General features: G+C 50.6%; 2 non-coding genes across 2 annotated transcripts; one reads left to right on the top strand and one right to left on the bottom strand.

The window, feature by feature from the left end:
- Nucleotides 1–1,651: 1,651 nt before the first annotated feature.
- TRNAF-GAA lies at nt 1,652–1,724 on the bottom strand. The gene has a single exon. It is a non-coding gene; the product is annotated as a tRNA-Phe (tRNA).
- Nucleotides 1,725–6,214: 4,490 nt separating this feature from the next.
- On the top strand, nt 6,215–6,287 carry TRNAK-CUU. Its single transcript has one exon. It is a non-coding gene; the product is annotated as a tRNA-Lys (tRNA).
- Nucleotides 6,288–25,463: the final 19,176 nt, after the last annotated feature.

The raw sequence follows: 25,463 nt of genomic DNA, 5'->3' as shown, positions 1-25,463 counted from the left end.
CACCATGGGACCTGCTGCTAGCTCAATTTCTAGACCCCTGTGACTCTTGGCTGCTTTGCACTCTGCACTTACTGCTTCCCACCAACAGCTTCCTCTCGCGGGACTCTCTCTCCTCCTCCAGCGACTGTGGTCCTGCTCTACCGGATCCGTGGGTCCTGCCCTGAGTCCCTGCATCCCCCTGCTTTGTCTCCATTCCCTGCAGGCTGCAAAAATGTCAGGGGAGTCTGCTCCTCCCTTCACTCGATGCTCCCGCTCATATCAGCCAACTGCAGCCTCATCTCCTGGAACTCGGGCAGCTGTCGCTTGATCCGGTCGTACAGTCACAGGCTGACTGGCTCCCCTGCCTGGATGCTCTTGTGGAAATCCCACAGATGACACTGCAGGACTTTGCACTGTTGGTTTCTTTAATGTTGTGGTATTTCCCCAGCCGCCGGAACAAAGCCGCCAACTCCTCCCTCACCGACTCCCACCAATCCCCCTGGTAACCACAGAACCCTCTGATGCTTTCCCGTTCTGCCAACACCTCCAGGCCTCACCCCCCTCCTCCTTTATCTTGCAAGCTCTGGATGTTCAGCTTCCAATATCCTCTGCCCTGGGTCAGGGAATTGCCCACATTGAGCACACGGTGAGAGCTGCATGATCCGAACTGTCCATTGGCACCACCCTGCACTGGGCTGTCGACGTGCTCTCCTTCATGTAAATCCGGTCAATGCGACTCCTGGCCTGTCCCCGCAGAAAGGTGTATCCCCTCTGCGGCTGGTGTGAGCTCGGGTCAGAGGAATAGGAGGTTACTGCCCACCCTCCACTGGTTCACTGTGCAGAAACACGTTCTCTAAGCCGACCTCGCTATAGACCTGCACCAGGTAGTGCTCATCGTAGAAGAGTTTCCTCTGACGGTTGGGAAAACAGGACCAGCAGTCCTCAGGCCGGTGCAACAATTGAAATCCCCCCCGACACCAAACACCGTGCAGTCTAGAAGAAGGGAGCCAGTTCCTTCATAGAACTTCCCTTTCATGCCTTAATTGGGGACCATACACACTAATATAGCAGTAACCAGTGCCATGGAGCACAAAGCCACCAATAATGCCCTCCCTGGTTGGAGCTCCAGCCCCTTCTGTACTCGCACTGCGAATGTGAAGAACAAGACTCCAACCCCATCATTCTTCCCTGGCCTGGAGGACCAGAGAGATGGGCCCTTCCCCCAATCACCCTCTGCCCATCAAGCTACCCTAGAGTTGTTAATGTGCATTTCCTGAACACCCACCATGTCCAAGCCCAGCTGCTCCAAGACACTGAATATCAAGTGCCTCCTCCTGGGCCCCCAACTCCCTTCCACATGGCCACTTTCACACATGCCCCTTCCCTGGTACTGCCCTCCCTCAGCTGCACAGAAGAGTTTCCATCCCCTATTCCTGCCTGTCACCGCCTAGCACCCCCTCTAGCACTCTCTTCCTGCCATATTGGGTCCACCAATAACTCACTTAGGAGAGATAGCTCCTGTCCCTCATTGTTAAATGTCAGGCCAGCCAATTAGGAGCAGAAGCCCACAATATCTTTTCCTACTGCAGAGCCCAAGCACTCACCTTGGGTGCAGGGACCACTGTGCTCCCAGAAAACAAGCCACCACTGGGCAAAGAGGGATGAAAGGGCCTGCCAAAGCCTGGGATTGAACCAGGGACCTTTAGAACTTCAGTCTAACGCTCTCCCAACTGAGCTACTTTGGCAGCTGTGTGGTAGTATTTTGGCCTGTTGCTTCTCTGTCTGGGATGTTGTTGTCAGCAGTTGCACACAAAAAGGACAGGAAAAGGAACGGCTGCTCCACACCCCCACCGGAGGAACCCGGCGCCCTTAGCTGCTCCCCCTGCTCCCCCCCAGCTATGCTACTGAGTGGAAGTGTCCTGTGCCCATAACACAGAGGTTGATTAATCAAAACCCTCTTCTGCCAGCACCAGGCCTCCTGCTTCTCACACTGGGCCTGCAAGCGAGGGGGCGGCTGGCACAGCGCCAAGAGTCTAACCTGTGAGGCAGGAGGCGGCTGACGCCCGCAGCCTGCTGGGGAGCTCCCAGAAGTTATTAATGGACAGAGACTCCTCAATGCCCTTAGTAACAAGGGTTTGGGGGTCACCGAGGCCAGTAAGGGGGTCACTGTGTCGGCCTTATAACCCTGGGTGTCAGGTCACTGTGCAGCTTTGATCTAGAGCTTGGATCCCAACAACCAACCAGCAGCCCACAGCCTCCCCCTGGGTCTGCCCCACCTGGTTCCTCCTTACAGGCCGACCTTACCCCCCTTCCAGCCCCGGATTTGCCCCCTAATCATCCTACTGCCACTCACAGCCACAGCCGTGGAGGTGCTGAAGGAGGGAGGGGTGACGCTAGGGTGGGGTTCTTCTCTAAAGATGGCTGGCAGAAAGGTGGTGCTCAGCTCTGTCAAGGACCTGCCCAGGTGCCTCGCTGCCAGGGGATGCAGATGTTTCTGTAAGGCCATTAAATGGGTATTTGGCTTCTGAGTGAATGTGAGGAATGTGCAATCCTGAGAGGGAATTTCCATCCTTCTTTCTCCTGCTTTTCAGGGCCCCAGTGGCCTAATGGATAAGGCTAAGCTAGAGATTGTGAGAAGCTAGAGAGCTCTTCCTAAGCTAGAGATTGTGGGTTCAAGTCTCAGCTGGGGTAGAAAAACTCCTTCTTCCTTGTATATTGCAACAAAGCCTTGGTGTTATGTTCCCCAAGGAAGCTGGGAGACGCTTGAACCCAAAGTAGTGGATCTTGGGAGCAATCCCCCAGAAACAGCGTCTTCCACTTGACAAATCCTTTCTAGACCCATGAGTAGCAAACACTTAATACTAGTGTTTGTCTGAGAATAGAAGGAAGGGGAGTGTTTACTCCAACACCTCAGTGAGTGACACAGACAGAAAGAGCAAGGCGGTCCTGAAAGAGAATGGATCTGTCTGGAGACAAAGCAGAACCTGAGAATGAGCAACAGTGTGAAAAGAAGAACTTCAAATGTGTGTTAGGTGTTAGATAGATTGGTCTGACAAATTTCAAGAAAATACCAATGCTCGTAGACTGATGCGGACACTGGCTGCTACTGACCTTTTACTGAGAATTCATTGAGAAATATTTTCCTTAACTATGTTATGGAATATTAGGTGGGCTATGAAGGCACCATTCCTCCTGCTTTCGCCCTTCGAGACAACACGGCTACATGGCATGCAGCCAGTGCTCACCTTCCAGTCAACTGCTAGAGAAGACAACACAGACAGGGATGGCAGCAGGGCAGACTGGAGCTCCATGGAGATGGTGGGACCAGGTCTCATCAACGGGGAGGTGGCCACCCCACCATGCACAAGGCTGAGCCAGCAAGTGTGGTGTGTGCTTCACCATGCCCCTACTCACTGCACGTGGTGGTGGAGGGCAGTTACTGAGTTTGGTTCGTCTGGCAAATTTAGGGCTTGGCTACACTTGCAGAGGTAGAGAGCTGGGAGTTAAACCACAGCAGGGAAACCGCTGCCGTGTGTTCACACTGACAGCTGCAAGTGCACTGGAGTGGCCACATTAGCAGCTCTGGCAATGCCACAGAGAGCAGTGCAGTGTGTTAGCTATCTCAGTGTGCAAGTGGCTGCAACGTGCTTTTCAAATGGGGGATGGGGATGGAGTGTGACAGAGAGTGTGTTGTGTGTACGTCGGGGGAGCGGCAGTGTGTGTGGGGGGCTGAGTGTGTCAGCATGCTGTCTTGTGTGTTCGGACAGCAGCAGACCCCCCTCTCTCACACACATTCACAACAGCAGCATTCCACACTAATGGTTGCTTTGTCCCGGAGCAGATAAGCAGCCGGCTGTCAGAAACGGAGCTTTGAAAGGGGATATCCGCATGCCTGCAGCCGATTTCAAAACAATGACCAGAGTGGGCACTTGACTTCAGGGGATTATGGGACATTTCCTGAGGCCAAACACAGTGCAGTGATGCAACACGTCATCCACCCTGATGCCAGGGCGTTTCAGCAGGGCTCAGCAAGCTTTATGCTTCTCATGGAGGTGGATTACCAGGAGCGCTCCAGCTGCAGAGCCCAGGTGCTCCATGTGCCTTGCGAGTGTGGACACCTCAGGAGTTAGGGCACCCGGGGCTGCTTTAATGGGCTCTATCTTGCAAGTGTAGCCAAGCCCTTAGACTATGTCACTTGTGTGACTTACTTGTGCTATTGTAATAAATATAATAGATGTGCAATGGTCAGAAATTGCACCAGCAGAGAAGTATATTGCAGGGAAACCATAAGGAAAATAAGAGTTTAAATTATACTCCACATGTCCCGCGTCCCACTAAAATGAATGCAACCCACAGGGCACGTGGGCAGAAGTATCGGTGTCAGGATGCTACATTGTTAGCACAGTAAATGAAGCTGCAAAATAAATGATGTTTAAATGACCTCACTCTATTTTTTACAATCCGGTGTTAAGAGGTAATAGATACAGATGGACACCAGGCAGGGTCGTTTGGAGGATGAAGCCTTTATGCTTCCATCCCCCACCACTGTCAAGTTTTAGCCAATTAGGACAAGTCAGCAAATAAGAACAACCTCAGGTCTCATTAGCTGCTGCAGGTAGCAAAGTCCTACAGGGAGCAGTTTCTGGCACTACACCTGCCCAGCTCTGCTCCCCGGCTCTTCTCGGGCTCCTGCTCTCTCCTTAGCTCTGCCCCACTCTGGCCCAGGCAGTTCCAGCTCCCACGGAGGATGGGACCCCCTGGCCTGGTGACTCCCTCATTACACTGCCTGGCCTGTCAGTGCGGCTAACTTGGAGCTTTGGCCTCTCCCCATTGCCCCTGGGGACTGTCAGTCTCAGGGGCCTGATTTCCCATTGGCCCTTCCCCCTTCTATTGGGACTGGGAACTAGCCAACCAAAACCCCCACTAAGCTTTAGTAAGGGGCCAACAGTCCCTTACATGAGCCGGCCCCATGAGGGTCAGTGGTGTGCAGAGAAGGCAGTATGAGCTGGTCCCATGGTGTAACGGGCAGCACTCAGGACTCTGAATCCTGCAATCTGAGTTAAAATCTCAGTGGGACCTTGTGGTAAAGCCCTGGAGCTCACACTGCTCCACTTCCCTGTCTCCAGCTCTGCAAGAGCATTTTTTTCCCCTCCTGCTGGATGGGTCAGGGCTCTAGAACTGACACCTGAGGGTTGGGATTCTCACGGCTTCACCTGGTGCCCACAAGTCTGGCACTTGCCACTGTGCTTGAAGGAAGCAGGGTTGGGCAGGTGGGAGCCCAGCACTTCTCCTCCTCTGGGCACCTAGAGCAGAGGCGGCTGGTGCTGACAGCTCCAAGGGAAGGCTTAAAAGCAGCGGAGGTCAGGGCAAGAGGAGGAGAGGACCATGCCTATGTGTGGCCAGCAGACAGCCACAGGGCCAGCCTGCTCCCTGCTGTGCTGAACCCCACTGAAGGCCACCCACAGACCAGAATGCGGGGCGGCTGCTGATGCTCTGTGGCCAACATCAGAAGAAGGTAGGAAAGCAGGGCCAGCCCCCCTGGTGGGGCCTCTTACCGTTCCCACTCATGGTGCTGACTTTGGAAGTGGAGCCGTCCATTTTCTTTGGCAAGTCAGGAAGGGCAAAGGTGAGACTGGAAGCACCTGGGGCTCATGCCCCAGCCTTTGTGACACCCAACCCCCAACTCCTTCCCGGGGCTCTAGCTGAAGCCAGAGCATTGGCCTGAGCGACCAAGAAGAGGTTCCAGCTGTGAAGAAAGCAGGACTTGCAGCACAAAGTGAGCACAACCATGAGGGGACTCAAATCCTGAATCATCCGATCCACAGGGAGATGCCTTATCCTTTAGGCCACATGATGAGGGGGTCTAAGCTCTTCTTTGGAAAAGCCAGACACTGTGTTTCTCAGGTCATCTGCTGAGGGGCCCGAGATGCTCTGGGCACAAGAAGTTAAGTTCCCAGCGACACGTGAGACTTAATTGTATGGGGCCAGGTGCAGGGCTTTGGCAGGGAGGCTCGGGCTTGGGGGATTGAGGTGCAGCAGATGGACCAGCTGTCTAGGTACAGAGATTTAGTCTCCCTGAGGAGGAGGAGGAATCCTGCTGACAGGCAGTGGCTGTGCAGAAAAAGAGGAGGGGTTCCTGGGACTTTTTTTGCCTCTCTTTTGCCTGCCTGCTCACTCTTGCCTGCACACTGGGATAATCACTCTTGTGGTGAATGGTGAAGATGTTTCCTAACAAGCCCAGGTAGCTCAGTTGGTAGAGCATCAGGCTCTTAATCTGAGGGTCCAGGGTTCATGCCCCTGTCTGGGTGCTTGGCTTTTAAGTTGCCAGGAGCCAAACTCTGTTCACTGCCACACAGGGATTCCCAGAAGCTGTGGCCATTTCCTGGAATGGTTCCTTTCCTTAGCAATCAGGAGAGAGGCTGCAGGTGCAGAAAGCGCAGTCTCTGGCTGCCAGGAAGCACTGTGGGGCCAGGTGCTGAGAAAGCCCAGAGGGGGAGCAGCAGAGATGAGGGGAAGAGAGACAGAGAAGCAATGAGGACAGAGCGCAAGTGTACAGGGGGCATCTGGTCTGGCTATTGTGGGGAACTTGCCTGGTTTATACATGACCCTGGTGGAATTGGCCAGTGGAAGGATCTGAGTCCCCACCCCCTTACCCAGAGGCTGCCTGACCTCAAGGACTGTTAGGATACAGAGATTCAGGCCTGTCTGCAAAGGCCTGTACTTTAAGAATTTAGGTGTATTTTTATCACTTAGCTAGTTATAAAGATATAAAAGAAAGAATAAAAAAATCACTGTCTGTCTGTGTAATGGCCTTCTCTTACGGTGACAGTCTGAGGCCTGGTTCTTTGGCTAAGCAGCAAAGGCAGCCATAAGCTGGGAAGTGTATGGTCACATCCTCACATTCCCAACTAGTCACATTGAAATAAGGTGCGATTGGGCTGTTAGGAATACAATCCTGCCCTGATATTCCTATCACCTCCAGAGAAAGGGAAACTTAGTTTGGTAGCATCCTGTCGGCAAGAACTCACTTATCAATAAACACAGCTGGAAAACCCTTATGTCTGTATAGATGTAGTTGTGAAATCCTCCCTTCTGTATTGTTTTGTATGTTTATTTGCATGGTCTCTGTCTGGGTCTGTGATTGTTTCTGTCTGCTGTATAATTAATTTTGTTGGGTGTAACCAGTGAAGGAGGTGGAATATAACCATGTTACAGTATATTAGGACTGGTTAGTCTAGAGAAGGAGTGAGGGTGCCAGGCGGCGCGGCAGTCGGGGCCGCGTGGTGAGTGCCCCCCTGAAGCGCTGGCCCCCCCCTTCTCTCTCCCTCCGCTCCCTCCCCTTCCCCCCCCCCACTAGACCGGGCGCGCACTCTGCAGCACAGGGAGTCCACTGGCTCCGGCCGCCCTATAGGGTTTTTTTTTGTTTTTCCCCTGCTTTGCCGGCCGCGCCGTTGTTTTCCCCCCCACCCCCCTGCTTTGCTGCTCCAGACCCACCATTTTTGTGTTGTCCCCCGCCCCCCACTTTGCTGCTCCAGCTGTGCCGTGTCCCTCCCCCCCAGCTTTGCTGCTCCAGCCCCACCGTTTTTGTGTTGTCCCCCGCCACTTTGCCACTCCAGCCACTTCGTGTCCCCCCCGCTTTGCTGCTTCAGCCGCACCGTATTCCCCCCACACCCCCACTTTGCCGCTCCACCCGTGCCGTTTTTTCCCCCCTGTTTTGTTGCTCCGGTGGCCCCACCCCATTTTTTTTGCTTGGGGCGGCAAAAAAGCCAGAGCCGGCCCTGCCCACACCTGACTCCCTGCCATCTCTACAGGGGCCTGACAAGCTTTACTTGTGTTTGGATTCTGCAAAGCAGAGGAGCAGGTGAGGTGTTCCTTGCAAGTTGTGTGTGAGTCAATCTTTGGCCAGGTCTGCACTACAAAGTTGTTTCAGCAGAATTATATTGCTCAGGTGTGTGAAAAACACACAACACTCCCTTGGTCGGCAGCTTGTGGCCGGTGTACACACTGCAATGCCACGTCTGGCGACAAAACTGCCCAGTTTTGGTGACAAAATAAAACGACTTCGATGAGAGGTCTAGAGCTTTTTGCAGCAAACTTAAAGTGACAGAATAGACACTGCTGTTCATTATATCACCATAACTGGCCTCCTCCAGTATCCCACAATGCCCGCCGTGAACTCGCCTGCCCTGCATTCCTGCTACAGAGCCATGGGCCCCTCCCCTTTCATCGCTCTGGGAAGTTCTGACAGCTGAGCCTGCTGCTCTGCTCCGGCAGCCAGGAGCAAATCACTGCCGTGGATGCTGCTCTCTCCCGCCCTGCGAACACAGAGCAGGGTGGTGGGAACTTCCTTACATGGTGGGGGGGGGCACCGCCATCCGAACTGTGACACCCCCAGGACACCCCTTCCCTCGAGGAGGCTCTTACCTTCTAAACAGGGACGTCTGTTTTCTAGTAAAATCACTAAAAGGGAAGGAGAAAACTCAAAAGAGGTTCCTCCTGGCGCTCACGTACGGGAACCTGAATACTCTCTCAGTCCTCAAAGAGAGACCTCGAGAAGCAAAGCCACAGGGGTCTCTGAGGTTTCCCTGGCCCCTCGCCCCGTCCTGCCTGCCTGATGTCAGCATCTCTCTGTGAGGTCACCACCTCCCCACCACCTTTGACCAATAGTCTGAGGTCCTGCAAAAGGCCTTTGTGATGTCACTGCCACACCCCTCCCTTGCTGTGCTAATGTCCTGCCCCTGGTCAGACACTTTGGAGGTTTGAGCTACTCCCTGTGGATCACCCCACTCAAGGAGCATTCGTTCTAGGAAGCAAGCCGGCTAGACAGGAAAACATCAGACGCTGCTCCCAATGCTACACTCACTTTTTCAGAAATTACTTGACTTTATGGCCAGAAGAGACCATTAGAGCATCTAATCTGACCCCCTGCATATCACAGGCCTCCTGTATGACACAATAGCTACTTTTGGGGCAAACACATTCCAGAAAGGCATCTAGTCTTCATTAAATGACATCAAGAGATGGTGAATCCACCACTTTCCTTGGTAGTTTGTTCCTGTGGTGAAACATCCTCGCTGTTGAATTTTTGTGCCTTATTTGTGTCTGTTACAGCTGCCTCCCTGCTGCATTCCTTTTTTTTTCCTCTCTGTGTGGCCGCCCCCCCGGCCATGGGGCTAGCAAGAGTCATAGCCTGGCCCTGCTCAGTGGAATGGCCTTTGCAGACTAACCGGAGCCATTGCTCTGCTCAGGTGGGGGTGGGCCCCTGCCTCCTTTGTTCAGACCTGGGCTCGGTGTAGGGGGCACTGCCCAAGAATGCAAGACCTTATATGGCCACATAGCTGAGCATGTAAGTCATGCCTGTGACTTAGGACTAGCTCAGACACGTCTGTGCACACCTGAAGACCTTTGCCTGCTTTCTCTCCTCCCCTCTAACAAGGGGGACCAATCAAAGTTACTGGCGGGAAACTGCCTAAGTCTGCCTATATAACCAGACATTTTCTAAGCAGACCTCGGAGAAGGTCCTTGCTTTGCCACCTGGTCTGATCAGCTAGGGGTCTTTGGGAGGCCCTCTCCCCGCTCTCGTTTGTTTTTGAGCGTACCCCTGTTTTTAAACTCCCCTCCCACGAACAACGAATTTTGCCTGGAGATCTCCTGATTATTGTGAACGAATTGAGTCCTCTCTGTGTCCTCTGATGCTGCTGTTGTGCCTGCCTCTCCTGTTGTCCTGGGGATTGGTAAGAACTCTCTCTTGCAGACCCTCCCTGTTCTAGCTGCTGGCTTTTCTTTCCCCAACAGACAGACCCAAGTTAACTCCTTGGTCTGCATCTGTAATCTGTTTCTGGTTCTGCAGCTCCTTTGCTGCTAGAAATAAACCTGTGCCTCCCTGGATTCTATCCTGGGCAGCTCACTTGTAGTTGCTCCACTGCTGCAGCCACACCCTTAAAGAACCACCCCCTAGTATAAGGTGCACTCATTAGGTTAAGTTAGGTTTAGCTTTATACTCTGTCAGTTAGGCTTAGAGAATTGTTGCATTGTGTTTTGTTACTTGCTAATTTGTGTAGTCTTGGTAAAGTTAGATCATAGATAAGATTTTACTGTGTTTTGCATAATTGTGGTTAAGTCTGTCTTTCTACTGCAACCATACCCCCCCCCCCCAGCTTCTTTGTGTCCCTCTGACTCCCTACAGTCTGTCTGTTCTCTGTGTCTCTCTAAGTTTAAATCTCCCTCTGCTCCACCACGTGCCCCTCTTCCCCCATCCCAATCTAGCATAAAACCCCATTGGTTACTTTTTTCCTCTCTGATACACCTCACATTCTATATTTACACCACTGTGACACATTTTTACCTAAAATTGTTTGTTATTTAACATATTTTTCCATAACTGTTAGTTGGTTATATGCTGCTGTGACACACCTTTTTACACAGAAATTGTTAGCTACCTGTTACATTTATACCTCAGTGTTAATTGTTTACCAACTGTATTGTACCCCACTATTGAAACCCCCTATACTGTTCACCAAAAGAAACCCCTCCCCAATTGTCTACCTTAACAAACCCCACACCCCTCACTATTAAATTTTCCCTGTTTTTGCATTTTCTTAATAAAGTTTATTTTGCACCCCACCCGTCTGGTAATTGCTCCCCAAGATCCCATATACCTGCTGGCAGGGACAGGGCAGTTTAGGATTTTCATTCTCACACACGGTGCACAAAGCAGGACTCAACCTTTGGCGAAAACTAAACAAGCTGCTCACAGATTCTATCAGCCCCAATGAGCCATTTGGTGTGAGAGCTCAGACCTGCCCCGTCCCAGAGGAAGGGGTGGGGGTCATCTGTGTGGGGACTGGAGCACTGACCTACCCGCTCGTAACTCCCAAACGTTCAGTAACTCTATTATCAGTGCCTGTGAGTGTTATTTAAACCATAAGAAAAACCACACTGGGCCAGACCAAAGGCCCATCTAGCGCTGAACCTTGTCTTCTGACAGTAGCCAATAGCAGGTGCCCCAACAACCAGTCAACAAGGCCCCACTGGGAATTGAACCCAGGATCTCCTGTTTACAAAACAAATGCTTTAGCCAGCTAAGCCATGGTACCTGTGGGTGGCTAAAATATACTGTCTGCCCACACCTGACTCCCTGCCTTTGCCACTGGGGCCTGACAAGCTTTGCTTGTGTTTGGATTCTGCAAAGCAGAGGAGCAGGTGAGGTTTTCCTTACAAGTTGTGTGTGAGTGAATCTTTGGCCAGGTCTGCACTACAAAGTTGTTTCAGCAGAATTATATTGCTCAGGTGTGTGAAAAACACACAACACTCTCTCAGTCGGCAGCTTGTGGCTGGTGCACACACTGCAATGCCACATCTGGCAACAAAACTGCCCTGTTTTGGTGACAAAATAAAACGACTTCGATGAGAAGCCTAGAGCTTTTTGCAGCAAACTTAAAGTGAGAGAGTGTCAGTGTGGACACTGCTGTTCATTATATCACCATAACTGGCCTCCTCCAGTATCCCACAATGCCCGCTGTGAATTCGCCTGCCCTGCATTCCTGCTAATGAGCCATGGGCCCCTCCCCTTTCATCGCTCTGGGAAGTTCTCACAGCTGAGCCTGCTGCTCTGCTCCGGCAACCAGGAGCAAATCACTGCCGTGGATGCTGCTCTCTCCCGCCCTGTGAACACAGAGCAGGATGGTGGGAACTTCCTTACATTGGGGGGGCACCGGCATCCGAACTGTGATGCCTTCATGACACACCTTCCCTCCAGGAGGCTCTTACCTTCTAAACAGGGATGTCTGTTTTCTAGTAAAATCACTGAAAGAGAAGGAGAAAACTCGAAAGAGGCTCCTCCTGGTGCTTATGTCCGTGAACCCGAATACTGCCTCAGTCCTCAAAGAGAGACCTGGAGAAGGAGACTTGCTGAAGCAAAGCCACAGGGGTCTCTGAGGTTTCCCTGGCCCCTCACCCCTCTCCTGCCTGGCTGATGTCAGCATCTCTCTGTGAGGTCACCACCTCCCCACCACCTTTGACCAATAGTCTGAGGTCCTGCAAAAGGCCTTTGTGATGTCACTGCCACACCCCTCCCTTGCTGTGCTAATGTCCTGCCCCTGGCCAGGCACTTTGGAGGTTTAAGCTATTCCCTGTGGATCACCTCACTCAAGGAGCGTTCGTTCTAGGCAGCAAGCCGGCTAGACAGGAAAACATCAGATGCTGCTCCCAATGCTACACTTAGTTTTTCAGAAATTAGTAAAATTTATGGCCAGAAGGGACCATTAGAGCATCTAATCTGACCCCCTGCATATCACAGGCCTCCTGTATGACACAATAGCTACATTTGGGGCAAACACATTCCAGAAAGGCATCTAGTCTTCATTAAATGACATCAGGAGATGGAGAATCCACCACTTTCCTTGGTAGCTTGTTCCTGTGGTGAAACATCCTCGCTGTTGCATATTTGTGCCTTAGTTGTAATATGAATTTGTCTCCTTTCACCTTCCAGCCATTGGGTCTTGTTATGCCTTTCTCTGCTCAATTAAAGAGCCCTTTAATACACAACCTTTTCTCTCCATTAAGGCCCTTCAACACTTCAGTGAAGTCACTTTTCATTCATGAAGGACCCCCCACCGCCGAATTGCCACCGAAGACCCAGAGCTGAAGAATCTCCAGGGGCCCGGAGTCCACGAGAGTTTTCCAGAGCCCCCAGAGTTAGTGAAGGACCCCGCTCCAGGAGCCCCAAAAAACTCTTGTGGGGGCCCCTGTGGGGCCCAGGGCAAATTGCCCCACTTACCCCCCCCCCCGGGCAGCCCTGATGGGACCTGGAGCTACTGATATTTCAGGACTCCTGTGAGACTTTCAGCTGGTTGGTTTGCACTCTGCTCTCATTGCTTCCCTCTCGGGACTCTCTCTTCTTCTCCCTCTCTGCTGCTCTCCTCCCCTAGACATTGAACCCAGCCCTTGCTGCTGCTAACACCAACTGGCAGAAGAGCCTATAAGCCCCCTGCCTGAGGGGAGGCCAATGCATGTGGGGGGCCATAAGCAATATGATATTTTCTGTCTTATTCTCTATCCCTTTCTTAATGATTCCCAAGATTCTCTTTGCTTTTTTGACCGTCGTTGCACACTGAGTGGATGTTCTCAGAGAACTATCCGCAGTGACTCCAAAATCCCTCACTTGAGTGGCAACAACTATTTTTGGCCTCGTCATTTTATATGTATAGTTGGGATTATGTTTTCCAATGTGAATCACTTTGCATTTACCAACAAATCTGTCATTTTGTTGCCCTTTCACCCAGTTTTGTGAGATCTTTTTGTAACTCTTTGCAGGCTGCTTTGGACTTAACTTTCCTGAGTAGTTTTGGATCATCTGCAAATTTAGCCACCTCGCTGTTTACCCCTTTTTCCAGATCATTTATGAATATGTTGAATAGCACTTATCCCAGACACCCTGGGGGGCACCACTATTGACCTCTCTCCATTTTGAAAACTCACCATTTATTCCTACCTTGTAACCAGTTATTTACCCATGAGAGGACCTTCCCTCTCATCCCATGAGAGTGTAATAGAGCAGAATAGGGCTTCCTTGGGAAGGGGAGTGAACTGAGAATATATCAGGGGGTCGTGCACATTTACTGTCCTGGTGAAAAAGTGTGTCTGATACTCAGTCTTTGCTGCTCCTGCTGGCTGTGACTGCTGAGGACATTTTCCTTCTCTCCTCCAGGGTTTCCCTTCTGCCAGAGTCTCAAAAAGTCAAGCTGCCCTGCAGACTATGACAGAGCAGTTTGGTAATAGGCTGCAGGACTCACCACGTAAGAATGTAGCTGCTGTAGCACCTTGACTGTCCATGGGCCAAATCCTGCAGCCTTGGCAGCCCTGGATAACCTCCCACTGATGGTGATGGGAATTAAGCTTTTGTAACTAGCTGCTGGTACCTGAGGTCTCAGCTATGGATTAAACTGGTGGCAAACACAGCTTCAGCCAAAGAAGTGAAGGAGCAAAGCCGGCCATCCGGGGAGCTGCTGCAGTCCCATCACCACAGCTGGAAGGGAGAAGAGGAAAACTCCCTAAAATGCTGGGAGCAGCCCCGAGAAAAGGAAGTTTGTCAGTGAGATCAGTAGCAATAACTATGAAATGACGGAGTGCTTTCTCCTCTGTGCCAACATGGCTGAATTGTGTTACTTTACTGTGAGAATAAGCTTTAAAATATCCTGCTCTAATTTCAGGATGGGTCTGTAACCATAATCAGTCTCTGTGGGAAGTGGCCTCTGGATAGTGATCTTTGGGAAGAGCTGGCTGAAGAGCCGTCCTACTCACCAGGAGATCCTGGCTTGGCCTGCCAGTTCTTCCTTGCAGAACCTGGCTTTTCTGTCAGGCTCCTTTCTTTTATTTCTTCTCATGAAAAGAAAAGACCTCACTGCACAATCCTTGTTCAAGACACAGAGACCCTTCCTTGCAGCTAAGTCTTGTGGAAAGTGTTAAGTGGTAAATCTGGAGCTGATGGAAAGGTTACCATGACTCAAGTTGAGCTGAAGCTGCTGTGAGTGAAACACAGAGCACTAATCAGTATCTGATCATGGCAGCTTGTGGGAGAAGCACATGTTAGAAGCCCTCTGTCAGCTCAGCTGTGGCTTTCCATGCACAGAGAGCCAGACAGCAAAAAGTCTGCAAGTCTTGAAGGAAATGGGGAATGTCTGTACTTTGGAATTTGAAGGTGTAGTCTTGGACTATCAAGTGTAGTGGTTGCAAAGGCTCTTTTGGGGAAGGCACCATGGCTTAGCTGGCTAAAGCACCTGGGTTCAACTTCCAATGGTGCCTTGTTCTATAGCTGTTGTCTCCTCTGCTCACATTTTCCTGTGTCTTCCTAGGAAACAGAAGAGACCTCCCTTGACAATCCAAGTAATTGCTTGTGAAGGAAAAGGCTTCTTTCCAGCAGAGCATTAGAGAGAATCAAATCCTCAGTCTGGAGTTGATCAAAAGGCTATTGGCATTGGCAAGGAGGTTGCTCCGGCTGCAATTTGCTGTGACTCGAGAGCCTGTGTTGCGCCCATGCAATTCGCTGGGGATATCTATGCACAGAGCCCCTTCTAGAGGGCTCTCTGCAGGGCTTGCTAAAGGCAATCTGGAAATCATATACTCTGACCCTTTTCCAGCCACTCCCGCCAGTGCACGGGAAAGATCAATGTATGCTTTTCCTATGTGGCCTACAACATGTGGCTGTTAAGCGAGGGTCATTGTTATGCAAAGTAAAAGTCAACCATTCACAACAGTAACAATACACTAATTGCCCTAATTAGATGCAGCATTTCATGAATGAGATCACCCTGATGCGGGTCCCTCGGAGTCACAAAGAGCGGATGCTAAGGGAAGCCCTGCAGAGACCAGGACCATATGCGGCCATGCTTGTCGAGGCGATGATTCCCATCTACATAAGGATGTCCTGGCGCGGAAGAGTGTGCTTCCACGGAGCACCCAACAAGGCACCTCTCCCCAGGAACCTCCTGCGGAGGCTTTTCGAGGACCTAAATGAGACCTTTCTTGAATTGTCCCTGGAGGATTATTGTTCAATCCCTATATGTGTGGACCTACTTTTCATATAGTTTTTCATTGAAAATTTTATATATAGTATTTCTATTTTTTTATACCTGTTTTATAAAAAATAAATGTTTACATGTTTAGAGCACTTACCGCCTGATCCTTCCCCTGATTCAGAGTCCGGGTTAACGGCCGGGGAGGGTTGGTAGGGGATCTCTGTGAGGGTGATGAAGAGATCCTGGCTGTCAGGGAAAGCGGTTTTGTGTTCGCTGTCGCCTGCGCCGTCCTCCACAGACCCTTCCTCATCTTCCCCATCGGCGAACATCGAGGAGGAACTGTCCAGGTTCACTATGCCATCCACTGAGTCCACGGTCACTGGTGGGGCAGTGGTGGCAGACCCACCGAGAATGGCATGCAGTGCCTCGTAGAACCGGCATGTCTGGGGCTGGGCTCTGGAGCGTCCGTTTGCCGCTCTGATTTTTTGGTAGCCTTGTCTCAGCTCCTTGACTTTCACGCGGCACTGCGTTGTATCCCGGCTGTATCCTCTGTCTCTCATGGCTTTGGAGACCTTCTCGTAGGTCTTTGCATTTCGTTTGTTGGAGCGCAGCTCCGAAAGCACAGACTCATTGCCCCACACACCGATCAGATCCAAGACTTCCCGGTCAGTCCATGCTGGGGACCTCTTTCTATTCTGAGATTGCCTGGACTCCTCTGCTGGAGAGCTCTGCATTGTTGCCAGTGCTGCTGAGCTCGCCCCGATGTCCAACCAGGACATGAGATTCAAAGTGGCCAGACAGGAAAAGGAATTCAAATTTTCCCGGAACATTTCCTGTGTGGCTGGTCAGAGCATCCAAGCTCGGACTGCTGTCCAGAGCGTCAACAGAGTGGTGCACTGTGGGATAGCTCACGGAGCTACTAAGTTCAATTTCCGTCCACACATAGCCTAATTCGACATAGCAATGTCGAATTTAGCACTATTCCCCTCGTCGGGGAGGAGTACAGAATTCGAACTAAAGAGCCCTCTATGTCGAATTAAATGGCTTCCAGGTGTGGACGGGTGCACGGTTAATTTGAATTAATGCTGCTAAATTCGAATTAAAGTCCTAGTGTGGACCAGGCCTCATGGGGAGAACGGGGGAAATCGGGGGAGACGGGAGAGCTGATTATTGGAGGGGAAAGGGGGGAAATCGCCCCAGATTTTATAGCCCGTGTGAGATACTGAGAGAGAAAAGGGGCAGAACTAGAGAGAATTTGTATCGGGGGCGAGAGGCAAGTGGCACAAACAGGGGAAGGATCCAATTAACCCCCCTCCCCCCTTCGCCCACCCACCACTTCCCCCGCCACTGGGAATTTCCTGGCTGCCCAGAGACAGTTCAACCCCCCCGCATCCCACCGACCTTCCCCTCCCTACAACTCCAGCTTCTCCCCCCCCTGCCTGACACCCCCCATCTCCCCCACCACCACAGGGGATCCCCCCCCACCAGGCCCCAGTCTCTGCCCCCCAAATCCCAGCGGTGCCGGGGGCGGATCCTGATGCAGCTCCACTGGGGCTGAGGCAGCTCTGAGGCTTCTCCCAGGTTCCCCGGGGCAGAGTCACTTTCCTGCCCAGCCCCAGTGCCCCCCCCCCGGGGTCTCTCACTTCCCGGGGGCTCCGTGGGAGGCTGGACACCAGGAATGCAGGACGGCAGGAATGGGGGTGACAGGCCTCCTGTTCCTCAGTCTCACGGCGGGACCGAGGGGATTCGTCACTCTCCGGCTCGGGAGCCCTGGGAAGACCCGACCGTGGACGGGCCATCGCTGGGGGGGACGGCCCTGCGCAGGCGCTGAGCACGTCCTTATATCACTTTTGTGGCAGGAAAAGTGCTGAGGAGATGGAACGCTGAGGGCTGGTTTTGGCGGGAAAACCCGGTTTGGACTGGTTTGAGCCTGTGTCCTGATGGTAAACAAGTCCCCTCTCAGAGATGGAGTCCAGGGGTCAATAGTTCATATGCTCAAGATTGGATCTTATTTTAAAGCCAGTGATTTACTTCATAAACATCTTATTAACCAACTAATGGAACCTATTGAACAGTTCATACTTCTCACACCTAACAATGAGATAAAAAAAAAAGAACACAGACAAGCCTTGTCAGGAACGGCTAATGTCTCAACTGGGAAGCACGTGAGCTTGCTGCGGAGCTGCTGCTCAGGGACGGGAACCTCCTGCCACCCCAGCCTCCAAAATCACTCAGGCTGCACTTTCTGCATGACTAGGTGCTGGCTGAGGGGGGCGTGGGAATTGGTGGCCTCTGCTGCAGGTGATGGGAATCTCAGGCATTTAAAGCCATGGCCTAGAGGAGGGAAGTGCCTAACTGCAGAGTCTGCAGCTGCCTAGGGCCAGCGCTGAGGATTTAGAGTCCCTAGTGCTGCCGTTGCAAGGTTCAAGCATGCTCAGCCCTGGCATTGCCAGCCCTCCTGCGGCTAGTAGCTGCAGCTGGCTAAGGCTGGCATCTGGGAACTGGCCCCAAGGCCGTAGCCAGAGAAGCTACAAGTGGCTCTGTGACTACTGGGGCCATTAAGCTAGAGCAGCTAAAGTCACTGGAGTTAACCTCAAGGAACAGAGGTCACCAGTAGGACAGGAATGTCAAGGGGAGCAGGGAAAGAGGGAGCAGGTCAGGCTGGCAGAGGGAGCTTCCAGCTGGATGGGAGCATGTCCAAAGTAGAAAGGAAACAAGTATGGGGAGAAGTGGGGGTGACCAGGTAGCAGACTAGCATGTAGATGGGAGCAGAGGGAGAGAGGCTGGTGGCTTCAGATTCCCAAGGGCTAAGTCCTGACTTTGGGGAGATGGTGTTTGCAGGTGGCTTGCTCACATGGCAGGATGGGGGCTGAGGGGGGGATCTGTCAGAACTGATCAGGTATCTGCTGGCTTTAGAACTGAGCTGAGACTAGGACCACATGCCGTGACTGGTGACATGGGGGGTACTGGAGACATGGCTAGAGAAGGTCTGAATGAGGAAGGAGATAAATCTGTGGGGAGTTTCCTTGATCACTATGAAAGTTCTGCTCACTGTGGACACTGGTAAACCCACATGGGTGTACAGCTCAATAAGAAAACCCGGGGGCTGAGGGAGCTGTGTATGGCAATGCGTATAGTCATGTAGGGGTGTGTGATCAAAATGAAAAATGTCTCTGAGGTTCAGTAGCGGGTATCCTACAGCACCAATGGCACTGCCCCACCAGGCCCATACTCAGAGCCCATAGTGACTACATAGGGGCCTGCAAATATGTTTGGTACCAGGACCCACAGAAGGTTAATCTGGCCCTGACTACCTGAGCACTATTTCAGCACCACATTTTTGGGTGGCCCTCCCACAGTGGGAGCTGCAGAGCCCTCCCCCGCAACACACACACACACACACACACACACCCCTCCCTCCTGGTGTTGGGAGCGGAACAGGAGAAAGAACAAAATAAGCAAGAGAAGAAGAGAAAGGAGGGAGGGAGGGATGGATGGAGGAAAAGGTGAAACAAAAAGGACAAACCCTAATGTCCCCAGTGATTCTAAGGGACAAAATCCCAGGTGCGCAATAAAATTCTGCCTCTTTAAATTCGTGTTTTCCATGCTTAGAATTCAACTGTCACCAGATGGATCAGACTGAACAGGTTTCAAACCTACAGGAGGCTCTTACCTTCTAAACAGGGACGGCTGTTTTCTAGTAAAATCACTAAAAGGGAAGGAGAAAACTCAAAAGAGGTTCCTCCTGGTGCTCACGTCCGTGAACCCAAATACTCTCTCAGTCCTCAGAGAGAGACCTGGAGAAGGAGACTTGCTGGAGCAAAGCCACAGGGGTCTCTGAGGTTTCCCTGGCCCCTCGCCCCGGTCCTCCCTGGCTGATGTCAGCATCTCTCTCTGAGGTCACCACCTCGGACCAATAGGCTGAGGTCCTGCCAAAGGCCTTTGTGATGTCACTGCCACACCCCTCCCTTGCTGGGCTAATGTCCTGCCGCTGGCCAGGCACTTTGCAGGTTTGAGCTGCTCCCTGTGGATCACCCCACTCAAGGAGCGTTCGTTCTAGGCAGCAAGCCGGCTAGACAGGGAAACATCAGACGCTGCTCTCAATGCTACACTCAGTTTTTCAGAAATTAGTCGACTTGATGGCCAGAAGAGACCATTAGAGCATCTAATCTGACCCACTGTGTATCACAGGCCTCCTGTAGGACACAAGAGCTACTTTTGGAGCAAACACATTCCAGAAAGGCATCTAGTCTTCATGAAATGACATCAAGAGATGGAGAATCCATCACTTTCCTTGGTAGCTTGTTTCTGTGATGAATCATCCTCGCTGTTGAATCTTTGTGCCTTAGTTGTAATACGAATTTGCCTCTTTTCATCTTCCAGCCATTGGGTCTTGTTATTCCTTTCTCTGCTAGATTAAAGAGCCCTTTAATACCCAATCTTTTCTCTCCATTAAGGCACTTCAACACTTCAATGAAGTCACCTTTCAATCTTCTTTTGATCAGCTAAACAGGTTGAGCTCTTTCAATAGCTCACTAGAAGGCATTTTTCTCCAGCCCTCAGAACCTTTAGTGGCTCTTTCTGCCCCAGCTCCAATTTCACATCTTTTTCAAATGAAGACACCAAAATTGGAGGCAGTATTTCAGTATCAGTCTCACTGATGCCGTGTCACCTCCTGTGACGTTATTGACATAATCTGTAACTGTATAGATCACCGTTGTGGCCACTGTTCTATATTTGCAGCCAATATTGTAGAAAGGTTGTCGTGTAAGAGGTCTATGGAGAGGTTCTGATTGGCTGATTATAATGATGCCATCTCTAGATGTGTATCATTTTTGTAGTTGACGTTATGAATATTGGCTCTATGCTGCCCGTACTTCAAACTTGTGCTCTGCTTCTGGGGAACACCCCAGATAAGTTGGTGTCAGTTCTGCCTCGCCTGCTTAATGGCCCATTAAGGACCATCAGTTATACAATCGACCCATTGAGAGAAGGCAGATACGCCTTGTGACTCAGCAAGGTCTGCAGGGACCTGCCTATGGACAGAACTCTAAGGTTTTTCTATGCCACATGCTGGATAGTGTGTCCTTGGGACAAAGAAAGCAAAGACCACATGGCAAGAGGCTATAAAAGGCTGATGCCTCGTCTTCATCTTATTTTCAGTCCTGCTTCATGTCTCTGGAGGGGCTTTGCTACAAACTGAAGCTCTATACAAAGGACTGAATGACCCATCCCAGCTGTGGATGGACTCCAGAGACTTGATTTGAACCTGCAGTTTATTCCATCACTGCTACAAGCCTGAACCAAGAACTTTGCCATTACTGTGTGTAATTAATTCCTTTAAAAATTTTAACTCTCATCTATATTTCTTTCTTTTTATGAATAAACCTTTATATTTTAGATGCTGTAAGGGAAAATCCAGTGTTATCCAAGGCCTTGTAGGCCCAGGCCTCATGTCAAGCTGCCAGGGCCGGCCAGACAAGCCAAGTAGGGGGGCACAGAGGAGACAGTGGAAAGTCCTAACAGTCCCCGACTGAAAAACAATTTTGTAATATCCCCTACTGTCAACACGTAACCGCATAGAACAGATAAGTAAGAACAGGAAAAGCCTAATATGGAAGAAATTTACTCCTGCTCCAATCAGCATTAACTTTGCAATATTTTTTTAGCAAAATAATAAGGAAATTATGTATGTAACTTGCATATTATGACTGTGGTTTTAAGCTTTATAAGGCTATCTGTAACCAGCTTCGGGGAGGCCGTTTCCATAACGGTTCTCTCCTGCGTGCTTCTAATCAATAAAAGGCCTCAGGCTGATCTGATTGAAAACACAACACATGGATCAATTTTTCCATAACGCTAAAGGATTTGCAAGAGCGTGATTTGTGGGTAAGATCTGACTCGTCTATTGACCTGCATCTGGGGCTTGGTCCTTTGGGGTCCTTTGAGAGAACCCATTTTCTTTTACTGGGGTATTGGTTTTCATAACCATTCATCCCCATAAGGAGCGGTGCTGGTGGTGATACAATGGAACTGGAATAGCTGAGGGAATTGCTTGTATGACGTCCGATTGGACAGTGGGATGAAACCAAAGTCCTCTCTGCATGGCTGCTGTAACGTGCTTTAATAGTAAAGGGCACCAAGCCTCGGGCTGTGACTGCCCTGCTCCAAGCAATTTGTCCTGAATTGATACTCCCAGTAGTGTCCTGCCAGTGGTCGCATCGTTACAGGGGTCGTCCGGGATTACAGCTGGGAACTCTCCAAAGCTCAGGATGCGCTTCCTCAGCTAGGGGAAGTACGTAACCCACACACCTCCAGGGTGTGGTGGGGTGTCCCAGCTAGTGGCACCGAGATCACTTAGAGGGAGCAATAAAACATGTCTTCTATACAGCCTTTGCTAACAGCTGGGTGGCTTTTAGTTCATGCTGTAGAGGCCCACACACTAAGCTCCAGAGGCCCGCGGTTCAATCCTGCCCACCACCTCATCACCAACCTGGATCTGTCAGAATAACAGAGGCAGCTGCCACCCTAAGGAGAGAGCTGCCATGCCACGCCCGGCTGAGAAGAGGTACCAAGCAGTGAGTTGACACCCTTCAGAGCTTCCTGTGATAAACTGTGAACTTAGGACAATAGCGGGTGGTAAGAAGTGTTGTCCTCAGAGTGGCCTGGGTCAGAGCCCATGGGAGGCCCTGGGCTCCCCCCCATGCCATCTGCTGCATCCTTCCCCCCAAAAGAGCCGAACCCCTGACCAAGAGGCAAGATCCCCATGAGCAAAGGCCATCACGAGTCATCTGTCTTTGAAAGTTTGCAGAGGATGCGGGAGCAGAAAGGGGAGAGAGGATGAGGTTGGCTCTTGGGAAGAGGGAGCCCTATGGGAATCTCTTGTTCACCACCATCAACCCAATGATCAGATCATTGATGCCTAGAATCTTCCCTGACATGTTGCAATTGATTGGACCTAGGTTTTAAAATGGGTACCACATTTGCAGACGGAGAAATGTCAGGGAGTTGAGTGGAAGGCCATTGCAAGCTCAGCTAATTAGGCAATGTGGCTTATGCCCCATCTAACAAGCTCCTTAAACAATAGCTCCCAGTTTTCATTCGCATTGTTCTGTTTAGTGTTTTTCTCCAAAACACTTTTACTAAACCTTTGGGTCAGCTTTGGAAAGTTAGCCCTTTCAGTGCACCAAATATAAATATTGCTGGTGGGGACTGCCCTCTATTGGTCACAAGAACGGCCATACTGGATCAGACCAATGGTCCAGCCAGCCCAGAATCCTGTCTTCCCACAGTGGCCAATGCCAGGTGCCCGCGAGGGAATCAACAGAACAGGGAATCATCAAGCAATCCATCCCGTGGCCCATTCCCAGCTTCCAGCAAACAGAGGCTGGGGACACCTCAAGAGCATGGTTTTGTATCCCTGCCCATCCTGGCTAATAGCCAATGATGGACCTCTTCTCCATCAACTTATCTAGTTCTTTGATGGACCCTGTTATAGTCTTGGCTCTCACAGCATCCTCTGGCAAAGTTTCCCCAGGTTGACTGTGTGTTGGGTGAAGAAATACTTCCTTTGGTTTGTTTTAAACCTGCTGTCTATTCCTTTCATCAGGTGACCCCAGTTCTTGTGTTATGAGGAGTAAATAGCACTTCCTTACAGAGGCAGACTAACACAGCTACCCCTCTGATACTTCCTTATTTACTTTCTCCAAACCCATCATCATTTTATAGACTTCTATCCTAGCCCCCACTTAGTTATCTTTTTTCCAAGCTGAAAACTCCCCTCAGTCTTATTAATCTCACCTCACATGGAAGCTGTTCCATACCCCAATCATTTTGGTTGCCCTTTTCCGTACCTTTCCCAATTCCGATATATCTTTTTGAGATGCGGGACCAGCTCCAGTATTCAAGATGTGGGCATACCACAGATTTATACACAGACAATATTATATTTCTGTCTCGCTAGCCATCCCTTTCCTAAGGACTTCCCAACATTTTGTTGGCTTTTTTGACTGCCGATGCACATTGAGTAGATGTTTTCAGAGAAATATCCACAGTGACTCCAAGATCTCTTTCTTAAGTTGTAAGAGCTAATTTAGACCCCATCAGTTTAGATGTAGAATTGGGATCATGTTTTCCCATGTGCATTACTTTGCATTGATCCACATTGAATGTCATCTGCCTTTTTGCTGCCCAGTCATTCCGTTTGGTGAGATCCCTTTGTCACACTTTGCACTCTCTTTTGGACGTAACTAACTTGAGATGGTTTGTATCATCTGCAAATGTTGCCACCTCACTGTTTACCCCTTTTTCCAGATCACTCAGGAGTATGTTGAGCAGTGCTGGTCCCAGTACAGACCCAGGGGGACACCACTATTTACCTCTCTCCATTCTGAAAATCAGACCCTTTCTTTCTTGCCTTTGAACCAGTTATTTATCCCAGAAAGGACCTTCCATCTTATCCCATTTTGATTCAGAACCTTTGGGGAGAGACCTTGTCAAAGGTTTTCTGAAAATCTAAGTATACTATATCCATGGGATCACCTTTATCCACATGATTGTTGACTCCCTCAAAGAAGTATAGTAGATTCGTGAGGCATGATTTTCCTTTACAAAAACCATGTTCATTCTTCCCCAATGAAAGCGGGGGCAGACTCACTCAGTGGCACCTCCTGCTGGTCGTCTTGGGAATTAGCTCTCCAGCAGTCAGAGCGCCCTCTGCAGGCCGGTGATCCGCCTTACCACAGCTGGCCCCCTGTCCCTCCCAGGACCCCGGTGCCCCTTTTACCCTGGCAGTACCCCCTGGCAGTACCCCCACAGTTCTGGGTCTCCCCCTCCCAGGGGAACCCCCACCCACTATCCCCACGTCACCTCAGTCTTGGCTACTGCCCAGTCTCCATCCAGCCCCCATTCACTGGGGCAGACTGCAGTATGAGCCACTCATCACAGGCAAAGGGGTTTGGACCTGCCGCCTCTGCTTTCCCCTGGACTGCCCCATTGCAACCCTGCACCTATTCAGCCTATAGTCAGGCCTGCAGCCAGGGGGTTTCCAGGCCAGAGATCCCAGCCCCCAGGAGCTGCCCCGCCCCTGGGCTGTGCCAGATTAATTATACAGCAGACAAACAATTACAGAACCAGACAGAGATTATACAGACAAGCAATAGGAAAGTGGAGACTACAGTGATAGAACAAGAAAGAAATGAGGATTTCAGACTCCAGCTATTGATAAGTGAGTTGTTGCCAGACAGGATGCTATCATAGTAGAGGTTGTGGATGCTGGTTGCTTAACTGTCTGGCCCCCAGGCCAGGATTTTGAGGGTCTCAGAATGCCAGCACCCATCTTTTGTTCGCTTAAAACGTGAGCAGGGAGATTCCAACATCGCAGAACTCATGGAACTCCAGGAAACGTGTAACTTTAGGTCCGGGTGAGTGTGCCTAAAAATCAGCTGTGCTGGAGAAGGTCTCTAGGAGTTGAAAGAGATGTGCCATCTTGGCCTCCCTAAAGAGTGTCATCAAATATTAATGAAAACTAGGGTTGATAAGTCACATTCTTTGTAGCGTTAGGATTGGGGACTGGTCCAAAGTGCCAGTTTTAAGACTCTTTTTTCCTATCTCTTGTGTGTTCTGGTTTCTGCATAGAGACGTGGTTTCAAATCCCACTCCTGACATGACCATTTTCTTTTAACTGGAGAAAATGGCTCACTTCAATCTCCTTTGCAACAACAGAACACCATTTGTTTAGCTTTTCTATTCCAGTAGTTGTGAGAGAAGTTCCAAACTAGGGGGAAACAGGGCCTTTTCTCTCGACCGATCAATTTTTGTCTTCCTTCATTCCAAGCCATTTTCTCAGATACAGCCATATTTCCCACACTTTTTGTTCAGCGTTCTTTGCTTTTATGAAATTTTAGGGTCATCATTTAATTGCTACACACCTGTACTTATGAAGTGAAGTGAAACACAATATTTTTTGGA

Source organism: Mauremys mutica, unplaced genomic scaffold, assembly GCF_020497125.1.
Source record: "Mauremys mutica isolate MM-2020 ecotype Southern unplaced genomic scaffold, ASM2049712v1 Super-Scaffold_100331, whole genome shotgun sequence".
NCBI lineage: Eukaryota > Metazoa > Chordata > Testudines > Geoemydidae > Mauremys > Mauremys mutica.
The sequence above is the reverse complement of the archived record's forward strand: the minus strand, read 5'-3'. Positions and strand labels throughout refer to the sequence as shown.